Raw genomic sequence first — 18,513 nt, forward strand, 5'->3', positions numbered from 1 at the left:
GTTTCAGATGAGATACTCCTCTACCTTGGTATTCCAGGAGAAGAGAAATAGATACTCTGGATTCACTTAAAGATTCAAAACAAGCCTTCATAAATGCTTTCAAAAAATACCTGAATAAAGTCTTGAAGTCTGACTGCTGAAACATTATAAGAAGACCACATGCCAACTATTAATGGATATGCTAGTAATTGTGGAAACCAAATAGTGTTAACTAAAGAACTGTAAGTTTGGGACAAAATAATATATGCAATCTGTTTTGTATTATAATATTATCTGTGCTGGTTTTATACTCTAAATGACCATGTGGTTGCTAGGGTTTTGCTTATATATGACAGTGTTTTTACAGTGCATTTTCTTCCATTTTTCATAGGGGTCCTTGTGAAAGTGCTCTTATGTACTGGAGTTTTATTCTATTTGTAAGTTAGCATTAAGGTGGTCTTAAATGAAGTCTGCCTGTTAACAGCATTTTTTTTGGTGACCACATACTGATGAATATTAGTGGAACCAAATACTTGTAAGGTTGGGACAAAATAATATATGTAATGTGTTTTGTAGTTTGATATTATTTGTGCTGGTTTTAAACTCTAAATGACCATGAGGTCACCAGGCTTCTAGTTGTATATAACACTGTTTCTATAGCACACTTTCTTCCACTTTTCATGGCGGGTTCCTGTGAAAATGCTCCCATATACTGGACTTATTTTTTCTATATGAAAGTTAGCATTAAGTTGGTGTTTAATGAAGTATGTCTGTTAACAGTATTATCTGATGACCACATACTGAATATCAGTTGATATATTGGAAAGCTGATTTCCAAGATTTACCAACTAAATAATCGTACCCTTGAGACAAAGTATGGGTATAATTACATATGCGCTTTGCATTGGAATATTGTTTGTGCTGACCTAACCTTAGTCACGGTCGAGAATTCTCTCGACAGAGTTTATACAGTGCACTTTCTGCCATTTTACCATATTAAAATATTTGGAAAGTATTTTCATGTTTTAGAGCCTGTTTTTTATGAGAATGAAAGCATTAAAGCTGGTCCTTGCTTTCAAATATCCTATGACTTTATCATTTATAACAAAAAAACAACAGGATAAATGCTATTTGTTCTGCTAAAATTATTTGTGTATCTGTTTACAGTCAACCTGTTTGAATTAAAATATTTGATCAAAATGTATCCTGCTGTGTTTTCCACATACTACATGTTTACATTTCATAATGAGGCTACGTAACTTGATTTTGCGAGGTTTTGGGGTAGTCATGCTATTTTCGATCTACTAAAAAATGTTTTTTATATTAGACTTCAGGGTACATGGATGCAAGAATATAGTATTATTTATTTATATGAATCTTTACACACTGTTCGTTTATTCTCTTCTTGGCTCTTTTGGAGTATGGTTAAGCACAGGTTGGTAGCTGGAACAGCAGAGTATGTGTCATTGTTGTTATATTTAAACTTATATGATAAAAATGGTTCTTATGGTCTCTTAAAACACTATTTCACCATCCATTTGTACATATTTCATGGGAGTATTAATGTGGACAATTGATTAATGGAATGTGAAAGGAATACAAATGAAACAGAAAATAAGTTTTTTTTCACTTAACACTTAAATCAAAGGCTGAAATAATATTTATTCAAGAGACTCACATGATGTCAGGTCAATAAACTTGAACTGGGTAAAAAGTGGATAGGGACTATAACTGAATCATGCACTAAGACAAACAGCACTGGGGTAGCAATTATTCTCAAAAAATCTTTAAAGGATTATATATTATAGTATAACTCAGATGAGGAAGGGATATGTTGTTGCATAGTCCTAAAAAACTCACTTCTTAATAAATCTGTACTATTACTGAACTTATATGTAGCTTGCACTAAACAACACGAGTTTATAATGTCAATTTATAAAATTCTAAGCCAACTCCCTAAGTATTGTTATATTTTAGAGGGAGATTGTAATGCAATTGGTAATGCTACATCTGACAGGACTAGCAGAAGTAAATCTTATAATAAGCATGCTTCAACAACAATTTCTGACTTAAAAATAGATTTTAATTTATTTGACCCCTTCAACTTTCAGAAAAAAAATGCAGTACTAGAGAAATTTACTCTCTGTTCACATTGTTGTAAAACTTGGGCGAGGTTGGATTTCTTCTTGATCTCAGAAATAATTTTCAGCTCTGACATTGACTGTTATATCGAACCACATTTTTTGACCATCCTAGAATTACACTTACTGTTAACTGGTCCAATACATTAAATACCATTAAGAAAGACTATAACTAGACTCTTAACCCTTCACTACTCAAGAAGGATAATATTGTTAAGCCAATTAATGATGTACTTGATGAGCTTATGAACATCCCTCCTAATTCTCATACCCCTTTTGATATACACTGGGCTGCTGCTAAGGCGCAGATTAGGTGCATACTTATTAATAAAGCAATATATTATAAGAAAAGTCTATAGATCAAAAGAAGTAACATTGAAGGGAAAAATCAGTGATCGTGAAGAGGAACTTCATAGACATTATAGCTCTACTATAGAAAAAAATAAATGATCTTCAGAAAGAGCTTTGCCTACTTTATACCAAATTAGTATTATTCAATGAAATGAAAATGGTTGCTAGATACTCTGAATGGACACAAGTTCAGACAAAAATATTAGCAAGAATGATAAATATTAACCAATCCTCTCCATTAATAACCAAAATCATATATCAAAACAAGACTTACAACTCAAATACTGAAATTATTCAGATTTCTGAGCAAGTCTATTCTCAAACATATGGAGAGCAAAACCTATCATTTACTTCTCAAGAAAAGAAACAATTTCTAAATCAGATAGTTTTTCCAAAAGTCAACCAAAGTCAAGAGGATCTTCTTTCACTTCTCAATAAATACTATACATAATAAGCAATCTTAAGGTGGGCAAAGCCCCCAGACCTGATGACTATACAGCAGCTTTTTTATTAAACTTTTAGTCAAATATTTTCAAAAATCCTATTGCGTCTATTCAATTACATTAAAGAAAATGGCATAATGGACCTATATTTAAATAATTCTAAAAGAATCTTTATTCCAAAGGAAAATACTGACACTAAAGACCCATCAAACTATAGACCGATTTCTCTTAGAAACTTCGACATTAAAATATCTGTCTCATTGTTGGCAAACAGATTGAAACTATTATTACCAAGTATAATTTTACCTAATCAATCAACTTTTCTTCATGGTAGACAAGCCTGTAACCATACGATAACTCTGGGCACCCTGATTTTTCTGTCTAGTTAAAATAACAACTCGATATTTGCACTTGCTCTTTGATGTTTCCAAACCTTTGGATAGACTCATCCTGGATTTTTTTTTCAATAATAACACATTTTGGTCTACCACAAACTTTTATTAACTCAGTTAAAAGTTCTTTAAGCAAATATGCACACATTTTTATATATTAATAAAACTACTTCTCCTCTAGTAAAAATTATTACTGGAACAAGACAAGTTTGCCCATTGTCCCCAAATGTATTTAATATTTATATAGAACCTCTTCCTTCTTACAGTTCAAAGAACTTTTCATTATCTTCCTATAGTAAATACTATAAAGCTTACACTAACAGCCTTTGCTGATGACTCAAACCTTTAATTTACTTTACCTAATACCGATCTACCAAAAATTCAGAATTATATTGAAACATTTTCAAAATCTTCTAATTACAAACTTATAATAAGTAAATCATCTAGTTTCCTTTAAACCCAACCTGTTACTTAATTAATTATTTTCCAGGGTCTGGAATTGAGTCAAATGACACATTGAAACACTTGGGTATATTTTTTGTCATGACCCAAAAACGTTTTACCAGATTAACTTAACAAAGCTTTGGACAATAACTGAACAGGATATCCTCAGATGGAACAAATTAAAATTCCCTTTATTGTCAAAGGTGATAAATATTAAAATGAATATACTACCTAGAATGCTATTTCAATTTAATGCAACTAATGTAATAATACATAAAAAAAATTTCAAAACTTTAAATATAAAGATTTCTAAATTTCTTTGTGAACCCAAATCAATCCATATTAGAGATCAAAAAATGATTTATTCCAAAAAGATTGGTGGCTTAGGTCTCCTGGATTTTAAACTCTATTATGACATAATGAATGCTAATAGAATTATAGCTATCTCTGAATATTATCCAACTGAAAAAAAACAGAGCCCTATTTGGTTAAACAGTATGGTATAATCTAGCAATTGGTTCCAAAATTAACCCTAAGACCCTACCCTTCCTCAATAAAGAAAATATGGGTAGAATTCAACTAAATAGCTGTCTAAAGTTTGATAACTGTCTTGTAAGATATAATAGAATCGCTAAACCTAACAAGCCCTTTTAACATTTTCCAACCACTTCACCTCAATCCAAATCTTAAATTAAATAATTATATGTTAAACCTGAACAATTACCACTTAATCAAAGAAATTAAGATATTAGATACTTATTCTAATTTATTATTATAAAAAACTTTCTACTAATAATCTCAGAATTGTATTAAACCTTCCTAAAAGCTATCTACTTATACTCAGATAGATTAAAAAAATGACATCAACCCTATTTGAAGACCCAAAGATAGATTATAACAATATAAATCTATGTAAGAAATTATGGAATATGTTTATGCTTAAAAAGAAAATGCTATTAAATATGTATGAATTAATCACAGCTATTAAATATCAAGATAATGGGCAGGATTCACGAAGGCTTGCACGGAGTCTAAGAGTAGTGTAAGACTCCATGCAGCCTTCGCGATCCAGGAACAGCCCAAAGTCCGTGTAAGAGACCAGCTAAAACGTCTCTTACACGGAGTGGGCGTGGATAAGCTAATCACCTCACTTGCAGCTGAATAGCATGCAAATGAGGTAGATTAGCGATCCAGGAAGCCCAAAGCAGCCCGTGTAAGAGCCGTTTTAGCTGCAGAAATGTACTCAGTTGACAACTGAGTACGTTTCTGCAAAAACACAATGGAGCCATGTCAGCTCCAAATAAAGGGTGCATATGTGTCAGGCAGCATGCCAATGGCCAAATATGTGGCCATTGGCAAGGTACCCCAATGCAAATATGAGAAATAAATATTTTTTTCGGCGATCGGTGTTTAAACGCAGCGCAGCCCTGCGCAAAGGCTGCGCTATATAAAACATAAAAATGAAGGTTATAAATCCACAAATGTGGGTTTTATGCAATACATGGATTTACAATGCAGGGACCAGCAGACCAAAAACAACATGGCCACTGTGTAGTGGTTGCTAAGGGGGGAAGCTGAGTCTAAGACATGTAACTAAGCATTAGTAGGCAATCTGATGCAAATGAGTGTTAGGATACTGAATTCCACTGTCACATAGCAAATGAGCACATTCTGAGTAGTGTAAGAGATACATAAGGGGGAGGAACAGAGTAGGAGATAGGTGACATCACAGGGGGAATGGCAGAAAGAAATGCAGTTCATTGGAGGTCAGAGTTACATAACAGATGTCAGACTTATATCATGGAAAGAGGAGTGCCACGACATAAGCATGGGAAAGTCAAGAAATGGAAGGTGTACACTGTTGCCTACACCAAAGTTTCTTGCTGGGCATGCATGCGCACGTGTGCATGCCATGAAGCACGAGTAGGACAGTGTGCGCACGTGTAAGGCAGACTGAGCATGTGGGAGCGTGTTGGGAGATGTTTAACACTGTTTGCGCTGGTGTGCGCGCATGTAGGGCAGACTGAGCATGTGGGAGCCTGTTGGCAGACTTGTAACTCTGTTTGCACGGGTGTGCGCGTGTTTTAACCTGAATAAGCAGATTCTGAACCGTGTAAGCTTGTGTGCACGCATGTAAGCCACTGTGAGCGTGTTTCTGCTGGTATGCACACTGCTCCCCCTTGAGGAAACAGAAAGGAAAAAGGAAGCAACAGAATTAGTAGGAAGCTAGCAGGGAATACTGCTGGAGCTAGCAGGTGAAAACAATTAGAAGCAGGCAATTAGACAGGCAGAATAGTAGCTCAGCCCAACACTTAAAACTCTGCAAACAGCAGTGCAAGATGTTTCTCTCAAGAGACACTGCAAGACAGGAGTAAGCTATTAGAAGTGAAAACTGAAAAAGCTGAACTCAGAGCAGAAATGTTAGGGGCTGCCATAGCTGTCATAATGAGACATAGGCGACTTGCTGAGGGTGGTGACAATGCAGATGGTGCCAGACAACCAACTGTGAGGAGACGGAGAAGAGTGTACAGGCCCAGGGTTACCTACCATGGATTACATGAGCTGGAGATAGTAGAGCGCTATAGAGTTGACAGAGAGCTCCTGCAGCAAATAGTGGAGCTGTGCAGGCCACTCCTCACACACAAAACCAGCAGAGGGGAACCCATCCCAGTGGAAACAAAGGTATGTGTTGGCCTAAGAATACTAGCAACAGGTTCCTTCCAGAGACCAACTGGTGATATGATGGGGATATCACAGGCATCAGCCTCCAGGGTACTGCACCAGTTCCTGGATGCCGTGTCAGCACATGTCAGTGATCATGTATATTTCCCCAATGCCCGTGAGGTATTGGCCAGCAAAATGCGTCTCTTCCAGAAAATAGCGGAATACCCCGAGGTAGTGGGTGCAATAGACTGCACGCACATATGCATCAAAGCACCAGCCGGTGAGCGTGGTAGGGCCTACATTAACCGCAAGGGCTTCCTCTCCATCAACTGCCAGGTTGTGTGTGATGCCCAGGGCATAATAATGAATGTGTGTGCTGGCTGCCCTGGGAGCTACCATGATTCCCACATCTGGCATTTGACGCAGCTGTACCAGACATTTGCCAATGGGGACATCCCACACGGACACCTAGTGGGGGATGCAGGTTATGCACTGGAGCCGTGGCTGATGACACCCATCAGAAATGCACACACACCTGAACAGGAATGCCATAATGAGGCACACGCACAAACACGTAATGTAATAGAGCATGTGTTTGGGCTGCTCAAGTCATGGTTCCGATGTCTGGACACATCTGGTGGAGCCTTGCAGTACACACCAACTACATGTACCCAAATTGTCATGGTATGTGCTATGCTACATAATATGATCTTGTGAAAACAGCTGCAGCAGGGCCAGCATAGAGCTGGGCCAAACAGCTGCCCACCATTGCCAAGGCCATCACAGGCAGAGCGTGACTCAGAGGAGGAACAACCTGAGCCTGCCCCAGTAGGCAGAAGGAGGTGTGCCCAGTATGCCCTGGCCTTGGCAAAGAGGCAACGCATAGCACATACACTGGCTCAGTAGGAACCCTGGGAATGATACCCCCTCTGACTCACTCAAATAATAACAGGGATGCCTAAAATGACATGACTTGCTCACAAACATGTACAGGGAGTGTAATATGTGCATCCGACAGAGGCAGCCCTGCAGCACCACCTGATGCATGAATGCCATCTGTTAAGTAATGTAACACCATGTACTATATGCACACCTGAGGACCGTGACTAACATCCTACCCTCACCAAGCATCATGCCACAATATGACAATGAGATGATCAATTGCAATAACTGGCTGAAGTATTGCAGTTAGTCAAAGGGGATCCAATGTGTGCCAGCCTGGGATGACATGCTGAGCATGACATGATGCTCCACCTGCTAGGACTGGCATGCAGCTATCAGTGCAGGCCATATGGATACTGGCAAAGGCTGTTGTTACCCACAGCATGCCCTGAATAGGTAAGGCTCAAAACACAAACCTACCTCCATAGGTATCAGAAGGGATAAGAACCTAGATGTAATGCTACCCAATGCCAGAAGTCTAAACAGCAAGATGCATGCAGTCTAAACTCACCCAGTATGGAGAATGTTGATATCTGTGCTGTAACAGAAAACTGGGTCAAGGCTCACAACAGCACCCTAACACTACCAGGTTACACCTCATACTCTGCTGTACAGCCTCAAAACATGGAACGAGCTACAAAAGGAGGGTGACTAGCAATAATTGTCAAGGATAACCACACCCCCATGTTGGTACCACAACAAGAAGCAGCATGGACTAGCCATGGTCAAGTAACAGTGGCTGAAACTGCCCCCCAGTTTATAGCCTGCTACAGACTACCATCCCAACACCACCAACTGCACCTGGCCTATGTTGGAATACATGAATATATCAAGTCCTCCAGACCACATTATATTGGGTGACTGAAAATACCCAGACATAGACTGGGAGCATTATACTAGCTCCAACACTGTAGGACAAAAGTTCATAGAATCCATAAACCAAAATGCCCAGGAACAACATACCACTCCCACAAGAGGGGTAAGCATACTGGATGTGATAATCAGCAACATGGGTACTGGATGGTAAGATGAGAAGTGTATTGCTCACTGGTAAGACCAGACCATAGAGTAATCACACTGGATATACACATCCTGACCACAGTCCCTGGCCAGAAAACCACAGTGAAAAACATGTGTAAAGCAAAAGTTGCACTCCTCCAAACTGATGTGGAATCCATTAAAGGCCCTGTGCAGGTGCAAAATATGGGCCACACCTCATAACCTGTTATACAGGCATTCCATGAACACTGCCAGGAATGCTTGGATTATGCAATCCTAAATTAAAACAAGACACAATGCCATACATGCAGGCATCTGACATGGTGGACACCAGCCATAACCAAACCATGCAAGAGAATGAGGAAGCTACTACATGATAGAGCAAACATAAAAAGAAGTAATCACTGATCAGTAGTATGGCAATAAAATATGTCCACACATACAATCCACTAAGGCCAGCTACAACAAGTTGAATCTGTGAATCTTGAGGCAATGTTACACCTGCCCCAAGTACACAGACAACCCTCAACTCTCCCCAAGAAATACAAATATATGTGAGAGATGCAACCATCTATCCAAACTGGAGGCTGAGCTCCCTCAACTCAGTACTCCCAAAACTAGTCAGGAGGAGAAGGTAACCACACACACCACAAACCCAGTCCCACATAGACCTATCACAACTGCAAACCAAAGACATAAACACAGAAAAACATTCCCGGAGGCCCAAATTACAAACACACCACACCAACAGAGGCCTCCAAAGCAGACACCCAATCAAACAACCTCCAAACATAGCACATGCAACACATAGTACACAAAGCTGGTGTGCCAAACAGTCACAGGCCAGAAGGAGAAACAACATGCCTGATACAGTTGTAATAGGTGACTCCATAGTGAGACACACTGCTGTCCCGCACACCTGACTGAACAAGGGAAAGTGTACAGTAAGCTGCCTGTAGGCTGCTACAATATGCCACATAATACAAGTATGCAGGTCACCCCAAAGCAAGTAGAAATATGATGCAGTCATAGTCCATGCTGTTGTGAATGACCTGAGATGTACCTCCCTGGACTACATGAAAAGAGACATAGATGAGATCTCCGATTATGTAGTCCAGGCCAGCATGACACTGACCATTTGCAGCATCCTACCCTCACCAAGAATGACGCCACAGTACAAACATGGAATGATCAGTTATAACAAGTGGCACAATTACTGGTGTCATTCCAAGGGGATCCAATGTCTGTCTGCTTGGGATGTCATGCTCGAAAAGCCACGCGGCTGTTCCACAGATGGATTGCACCTGTTACCCCTGGGCATCTGGATATTGGATAAGGCTTTTGCCACCTCCATAGAGCCTTTTGTAGGAAAAGACTAAACCACCACCCTACAAAACATAAGTGGAAAGAAACATAAGGTTAATGCTGACCAATGCCAGATGTGTAAACCTCAATATGCATGCTCCTGAGGCCCTCCCCAGTATGGAGAACATTGATGTCTGTGCAGTGACAGAAACCTGCTGCAAGCCTCCTGACAGCACACCAGCACTACCAGGTTATACCACATATCATGCTTTATGGCCCCAAAACCTGGAAAAAAACATAAAAGGAGGGTGAGTATCCATATTCAGCACAGACACCCATGCGTCCAGGTAACTGACAATGCACAAGGCATTGGAGTCCACCCATGTGCAACTAACCATAGGCAAGACTGCTGTACAGTCTGTAGCATGCTACAGACCACACTCTCACACACAGGAACCCCACCCAGCCATCCTGAAGACACTGGACAGTATGAATGTCCCACCAAATACCAAACAAGGTACTCACAAATTACCACATAGGTGGTAAACCATTATGTATGGAAGGAGTAATCAGGGACCTAGGGACACAAGTGGACAGTAACCTGTTATGTGACACTCACATTGCCAATGTGGCTATGAAGACTGTCTATATTGGACACCGTATCATGAAAGGATTCACATCTACATCAACAGAGGTCATTGTGCCCCTATAATGTTCTCTTATCAGACCCATAATCTAGTACAATGCCTCATTTGGGATGTACCTTACCTGACACCTGCAGCAGTTAGAAAGACCTCAAAGGTACCTCACCAAGAGGATAAAGGGTCTCAAATATATGTCATATGCTGCCTGGCTGTAGACACCCCAGCTGAATGCAGTCACATACTGCCTACACAGAGGCATTGTATGTCTGCTGTACAAGGCCATATCCAACACAGGAGCAATGGACATGCTCCACCCCAGAAAACTCAAAGCCATCGGAGCTGTGAGAGTGAGAGATGTCAACCTCAACACATAATGAAATAGGATGTGCTGGAGGGACAGATACATAACCCAGAGGCTCCCACATCCTGGAACAGAATCCCACTCCATGTTAGGCAGAGCCTCTCACTGACACTCTTCAACAGGAATCTTGCCAAGTGGATGGATGATCATAGATTTACACTGGGGGTCTTCACTGTGTCACGTCCAGACAGAGGCACAGCAAAGCAAATCATAAATGGCCATAATATTCACATAGCAAGGGGTGGCGAAAGCCACACACACTCTGGCTAGGCTTACAAATGCCCTAGGGTGGATAGCCTAGTATGAACCTATGAACCTATGAAGATACAAATTGTACAGGACAGTAAGGATAATCCCAAGGCTTCCACAACTGATGGTAGGAACCGTGTTGGGAATTCACAGATATGCTCTGAATCACACAAATATTACAAACAACATACCAAACACACACACATATTGCCAACATACATCCTGACAGGTGCAGTGCAACCCCCCCCCTCTCTAGAATGCAAAATATCTATCCCAGCAGACTGCTGGCCCCCTGACATTGCAGATGCTGAGGTAACAGCCAGCATCTACAAAGCAAAACACACAGCAGCAATGGTATGAGATGGTGTCCTGGGCTGAGTCCAACATGGAATCCAAGAAGAATGGAATGCCAAATCACACTACTGCTCAATGTCAGCCTTACCACAGGATATGTACCCAAAGAGCAGTGTACAACAACAGTGGTCATTCTCAACAAAGGTGTTGCCTGAATGGATACTGAAAACTACCACCCCAGAATCCTGAGAAGCTCGGTCTGCACAGCTATGGAAAGGATCAGCATGTACCGCAGACATAAAGATATTGGGGACCTACTGACACCGGACCCTACCCAGTGTGGCTTTCTTAAGTGCAGATCCTGCCCCTAAACATGTTTGACTCATTTGAAACAGTCATTAAGGTCATTGATGAGGGCAATGTGGTCCACACAGCGTAGCTGGACCTTGCAAAGGCTTCTATACAATACCCTACGTGTTCATTATAGATATGCTCACCAGCTTAAATATAAACCCCTATGTCAGTAGAGGGGTTGCAAACCAGACCAAGGACAGAACTGACATGGTCAGACATGCTGCAGCCATGTCAGACTACAAACCAGATATAACTGGCATCCCACAAGGCTTGGTCCTGGGACCTCCCTCGTTTGGTATATATGTCCCATAGGTACAGGCCAACATGGAAGGACTGTGTCTGAACATGTTTGCAGAGGACTACAAACTGCCCACCATATCTGACCCTCCAGCTGAGACAAGCATCCCACAAAAGGGCCACATAGAAACAGACAACTGGTGCCATAGCCATGTCAGCAAGCTAATTGCAGAAAAGTGTATAGTCAACCCCCGTGGATATACAGTAAGTGCCCACCAATTACCACATAGGTGTTAACCCATTACATACTTAACATGTAATGAGAGACCTGGGGACACAAGGTGATAGATATCCTGCATTGGACAAACATGTGGCTGTAGTGTTTACAGAAACATACCATATACCAACCTAATCATAAAGGTTGTCAGATCTAGAAAAGGGGAGGTCATTGTGGCTCTGCAGTCATCCTTCATCAGCGTTACAATTGACTACAATAGCCCCTGTGGGATATACCTCAGCAGACACCTCCATCAACTGTAAAGTCCCCAACAGTACCTCACCAGGAGTATCAAAGAGCTTGCACAGATGCCATGTGTTGCCTGATTAAACAAACTGCAGCTACACACTGCCATACTGCCCACCCAGAGGCAAGCTGTGCCTGATGTATAAAGCCATGTCCAAGCTGGAATCAATAAACATGCTGCACCTTGTACAATCTGAATGGCAGTGAGCTATGCACATGAGAGACCTGAACCACAGCACTGACATACATAGGACAAGCTGTACTGCATGATCCATAACACAGAAGCCACCCTTACTCATGAGTAAACTCCCAGTACAGGCTATCCATAGAGTCACTCATCGATTCTCCTCAAGAGGAATCTTGATGAGTGGATGGGAGATGATAGGTTTACCCTGGGTATCACTGTTATGTCACAGGTAGACAGAGGCACAGTATACTAACCATGACATATGTCATGGCAAACTCCACTTACAATGTGTGTTGAAGGACAAACACACTCTCCGACTAGCATTAGAAATGGTCTAGGGCACATCGCTAGTGTTTGCAAATGTACACCTATGTTGTGGAATACACTACCAATGTTGGACAAGCCTGGTTTAAGTAGTTCATATCTGAACATAATGCAACATGGTCAGATGTGCACAACTGGCCCCTAACCAGGCTGTTGTGCTCACTATGGAAATGTAAAGCAGTGATAAGACTAAAGCCCAGGATACTGTCCACCACAGTCAAAGTACTGAACCACTACACTATACAGTACTACAGTGTTAGGTCAGTATGAAAGGATGTTGACAACTGTATGCAAAGTATCCCATGCAAACCCTGCAGGCACAGTATAATCCCTGTTGTGTTCACACATAAAGCAGTCAGACAGTAACTACACAACATGACACACAACACACAACCATAAACGGGAGATATTTGTTGAAGTTCACACTCATCCACAAATGTGGTGGGCTGCAGAGTTCAACATATGGAAAGCTCACACTGGGCATGCTCACACACTTTGATAAATGAGACATATGTCAGACAACATGCCATGGGAAGGCTGAACTGGGCATGCTCACACACTTAGGCCAAATCTCAGTTTAGCAGTTGGCCACACATATCTGGTATTTGTACATGTTATTCCAGGAACCAACCACATTACAGCAATCTGCCCAGTGCACACAGTTAAATGACTACAGAGACATACGTGATATAGTGGATCCCTCCCATATGCAAACATCTTCCACAGATACACAAGTTGTTCATACAAACAGGGAATGCTATGGCAATAAAGACCTGCAAACAGTCTATCAGCAACAAATAATGTGCATTTGACAATTAAACATATGGGTGTAGAGGTCAACACTAGGCTGTTTGCCCTAGGAAATGACAGCTTAGACAGAGTGTGCTTGGCATCTGCCTCCTCAGTACAGTAGGCTACTGTGCCACTGTAAAGTAGCCTCACATAAGGCACCATGTGAGGCTAGTGTGCTGTGCCTCTGTCAAGCAGGGACACAGTGGAGATCCCAGGGTTTGAATTTGCTAAGCCACAGCCATGTTGTTGGTGTGTGCTGGAAGAGGGTTGCTGAGGACCTCTAACAGTAAGTGGGCGATAATAACAGACTGAGGGGAGCCTTATCTGCATTGTCTGGACAATTTCACTGTTAACACTGTGTCGTGATGATTATGAGGGATTGAAGTGTCGTGCCGGTACTGTTCAGAGATGTCGTCCCTCTGTGGGCTACTGCTCTGCAATGTATTAGCTCACTCTGTTGGACAGCTCATATTTGGCTGGTGTACATCTGACAGGTGTCCTGTTGTGGAGCAGTCATGGGTATATTTGGGATAGCATGATCAATGCAAACCTTCCACATGTTCATAGAATGCAATTGTCAAGGATTATGCAGAGTGGCCTGTATACTCCCCCAGCATGGGTCCTTTGAAGTCTTCCATCCCAGTCTTCACAAGTGTAAAGTCTGCTTTTGATAAATACAGTTTGTTTGCAGTGACAACCTTGCCTGGGGGTGGGGATGGGATATGGATGGCCAGGGAAAGGTGGGTATGGTCAGATATCAACAATGGTGGTCTACCTCTGGTGTGGAACAGTGAGTACCCATGTTGTAGATGGTCAGTTGCAATATGTATTCCCCCTTGTGGCTGTGGTGAGTGGTTCTGCCATAGCACATGGACTCACAAATTGTAGTGGCTGTAGGGTAATGTTGTAGAGGCCTGAGTAGTTCCCACACACAATATGCCTGTACCTGACGTTAACAACTGGAATGGTGTATGTGAACACCTGCATATCTTGGCACTGTGCCCAGGGAAGCAAAGTGTTTGTCCTGGATGTGGAAGGGGTGGTCAGGACTGGTTGTGTTGTGTGTTACAGGTCCTGTGGTCACAAAGCATGGTATAAAACATAACCTGCCAGTGTGATGTGCATATCTGACCCTGACGTAGGTGGCTGCAAATGCATATATATGCTATCCCCCACCTGACAGGTAGTACTAGATGTACATACCTCTGTAGAAATAATTATGTCAGCACCCTATAAATACTGCAGGTGCAGAACAGATGCACAGTAATCCGGATAGTGCACTCTGCTAATGTGTCTCCCTCAAGTGTCATAATATAGTTAGGTAGGGGTTTGAATCCTGCAAATGCTCAGTGTGTGTGGAGGGGGTTAGTGTGTGTGCAAGTCTGTATGAAAGAAATGTCCCTTTTGCCAACTAGGAGAACACACTACAGGATGCACATTCCCCTTTCTAAACACTGATGATGTCAGCACCCTATAAGTAAAGCAGGAGAAGAAAAGCCTGCCAGAAATGCAAATAGCGCGCTCTGCTAATGCGTCTGTCTCAAGTGTCATAACATAGTTAGTTAGTTAGGTAGGGGTTTGAATCCAGCAAATGCTCAGTGTGTGTGGAGGGGGTTAGTGTGTGTGCAAGTCTGTATGAAAGAAATGTCCCTTTTGCCAACTAGGAGAACACACTACAGGATGCACATTCCCCTTTCTAAACACTGATGATGTCAGCACCCTATAAGTAAAGCAGGAGAAGGGAAACCTCCCAGTAATGCGAATAGTGCGCTCTGTTAATGCATCCGTCTTGAGTGTCATAACATAATTAGGTAGGAGTTTGAATCTTGCAAATGCTCAGTGTGTGTGGAGGGAGTCAGTGTGTGTGCAAGTCTGTATGAAAGAAATGTCCCCTTTGCCAACTAGGAGAACACACTAGAGGATGCACATTCCCCTTTCTAAACACTGATGATGTCAGCACCCTATAAGTACAGCAGGAGAAGGTATGTGGCATGGACAATGACTGAGTCATATGTGTCCATGCCTCTGACTGACCTGTATGCTTGAGTTATGTGGTGGACCATAGTGCCCCACAGGCATATCACTGTGACCTTCACCTTGTCCAGCCTGGTGAGCGTGACCTCAATGTACTGGACAATAAAGGTACCTAACAATACTGTGGCAGGTGTGTTGTCTAGCCATACAGGCTGTGACTGTTTGGCACACAGGATTTGTGTGCTATGTGTTATGCGTGATGTGTTCTGGCATAACGTATGCCTGTGTGCCAGCTGCAGAGGTGTCTGCCGCTCAGGCAGGATGCTATTCTTAGGCTCCACGATTGGCCCAGTGTGTTCACATGCTTGGATTGCTGTCAGTGTAGGTCTACATCAGACTGGTATTGTAGTCACTGTAGTATTTCATGCCACCTGACAGGTTATGCCAGTACTGGGTTCAGAGTGCTTAGTCCCCAGTTTGGCTATGTGGTTCCATCTCATACATGTGTTGTACGTCCATGTGTAGGGGAGAGGGTTGACTGTGTACATGTGGCAGCTGTGACATTGCCACATGACCCACATATTCCACAACTGTACCATAGAGGTGACTTACAACTGACCTTTGCACATGCTACCATAGTATTGTGATTGCCATGGTGATTAACAGCACATAGGGCCAATGGGGAACAAGGTACATAGGTTCATACATTCATACTAGGCTATCTGCCCTAGGGCATTTATAAACCTAGCCAGAATGTGTTTGGCTGTCACCATCCATTGTAAATATATCTTGCCATGCCCTTTTCGAGGTTAGTATACTGTGCCTCTGTCTAACAGTGACACAGAAGTGATACCCGGGGTAAACCTACAATGTCCCATCCACTCATCAAGATTCCTCTTGAAGAGAGTCAATGAGGGACTCTGCCTAACCTGGACTGGGATTTTATTCCAGAGTGAAGTGAGCCTCTGGGTTATGAATCTGTCCCTCCAGCATGTCCTATTTATTTCAGTGCTGAGGTTCAAGTCTCTCAAGCATGTAGCTCGATGGGATTTGAATATTCTCAGGTGCATGCCCATTAAGTCTGGGTTTGACATGGCTTTATACATCAGGCACAGATCGCCTCTGAACAGGCGGTATGCCACTGAGTAGAGCTGGGGTTTCTTTAACCGGTCAGCATATGGCATGTGTTTGAGCCCTTTGATCCTCTTGGTGAGGTACTTTTGGGGTCTTTCCAGTTGCTGCAGGTGTCTGGTAAGGTACATCCCAACAGGGGCATTGTACTCAATTATGGGCCTGATGAGGGATGAGTAAAGAGGCACGATATCCTCCCCTGATCTAGATGTGAATCCCTTCATGATGAGATGGGCTATATAAAATGTCTTTCTAACCACTTTGGCCACGTGGTTGTCAAATGAGAGATTGCTATCAACTTGGGTCCCCAGGTCCCTAATTACTTCTTCTGTACTTAATGGATTACCACCTATGTGGTACTTTGTGGGCACTTTGTTTTTGCCAAAGTGGATGACTATACACTTTTTTGCATTCAGCTTGAGGCCATGGCTCTGGCACAAGTTGTCTGTTTCTATGAGGCCATTTTGGAGGATGCTTGTGTCAGCTGGAGAGTCGATTATGGCGGCAAGTTTGCAGTCATCTGCAAATTTGGTTAGCCACAGTCCTTCTGTGTTGGCCTGTACCTCCGATAAATATATACCAAACAAGAGAGGTCCCAGGACTGAGCCTTGTGGGACACTACTTGTAACTGGTTTGGAGTCTGGCATGGCTCCAGCAATTCTAACCATGTGGGTTCTGTCCTTGAGCCAGTGTGCAATCCATCTAGTGACATAGGGGCTTATATTTAAGCTGGCGAGCTTCTCTAGAATGCTCGAGTGGGGTATTGTATGGAAGGCTTTTGCGAGGTCCAGGTAGGCTGTGTGGACCACCTTCACCTCGTCAATGGCCTTGGTGACTGTTTCAAAGAAATCAACCAGGTTTGAGAGGTAGGATCTGCCCTTAACAAAGCCAAACTGGGTATGATCCAGTGTCTGTAGGTCCCCAATATCTTTATTTATGAGGTCCATGATGATCCTTTCCATAGCTCTGCAGACCGAGCTAGTCTGGCTTATGGGGCGATAGTGTCCAGGATCCGTTGAGGCACCACCTTTCTGTAGAGGGACCACTGTTGCTGTACACCACTCTTTGGCCACATATCCTGTAGTAAGGCTGGGATTGAACAGTAGTTTTATGTTTGGTTGTAGCTCTTCTTGGAGTTCATGTAGGACACAGCCCGGGACACTGTCTGGTTCCATTGATGCAGTGTTTATTGCTTTGGAGAGGGCGGCTCTTACCTGAGCATCTGAGATGTCAGGGGGGCAGCACTCTGCTGGGATAAATATTTGCCCTTTTGGTGTGGAGGGGGGGGAGTTTGCGCTGAACCTGTCAGCTAGAATGTTGGCAATGTCTGTTGATTTGGTGTTTCTATTGACATTTTGGACTACCTCTGAGCATATCTGGGAATTACCACCCAGGTTCCTAACATAACTAAAGAAAGCCTTGTGATTATCCTTAGTGTCCTGTGCAATTTTCTCTTGAAGCTGGCCTTAGACAATCTTATGAGTGCCCGTAGTTATTTGCTAATACTGATCAGTGATGCCTTCCCTTTTTGGGATTTTGCTGTATAATTTATTAGCTTCCTCCTTCTATTGTGTAGTTTGTTTATGGCTGGGGTCCACCAGACAGGACGTCTGCCTTTGGAGGATTGGGTCTTGGTTTTATTTGGGATCGCATGATCAATGCATTCCTGAAGGTGTCCATAGAATGCGTTTATAGAGGAATCTGCGGTCTGGTCTGTAGTTTCCACAGGCCCGGGGGCTTTGAAGGTTTCCACCTCAGTTTTGAGGAGTGTGAATTTGCTTTA

This window comes from Protopterus annectens, chromosome 8.part0 (genome assembly GCF_019279795.1).
Source record: "Protopterus annectens isolate FY-2018-M chromosome 8.part0, PAN1.0, whole genome shotgun sequence".
Classification (NCBI taxonomy): Eukaryota; Metazoa; Chordata; order Ceratodontiformes; family Protopteridae; genus Protopterus; species Protopterus annectens.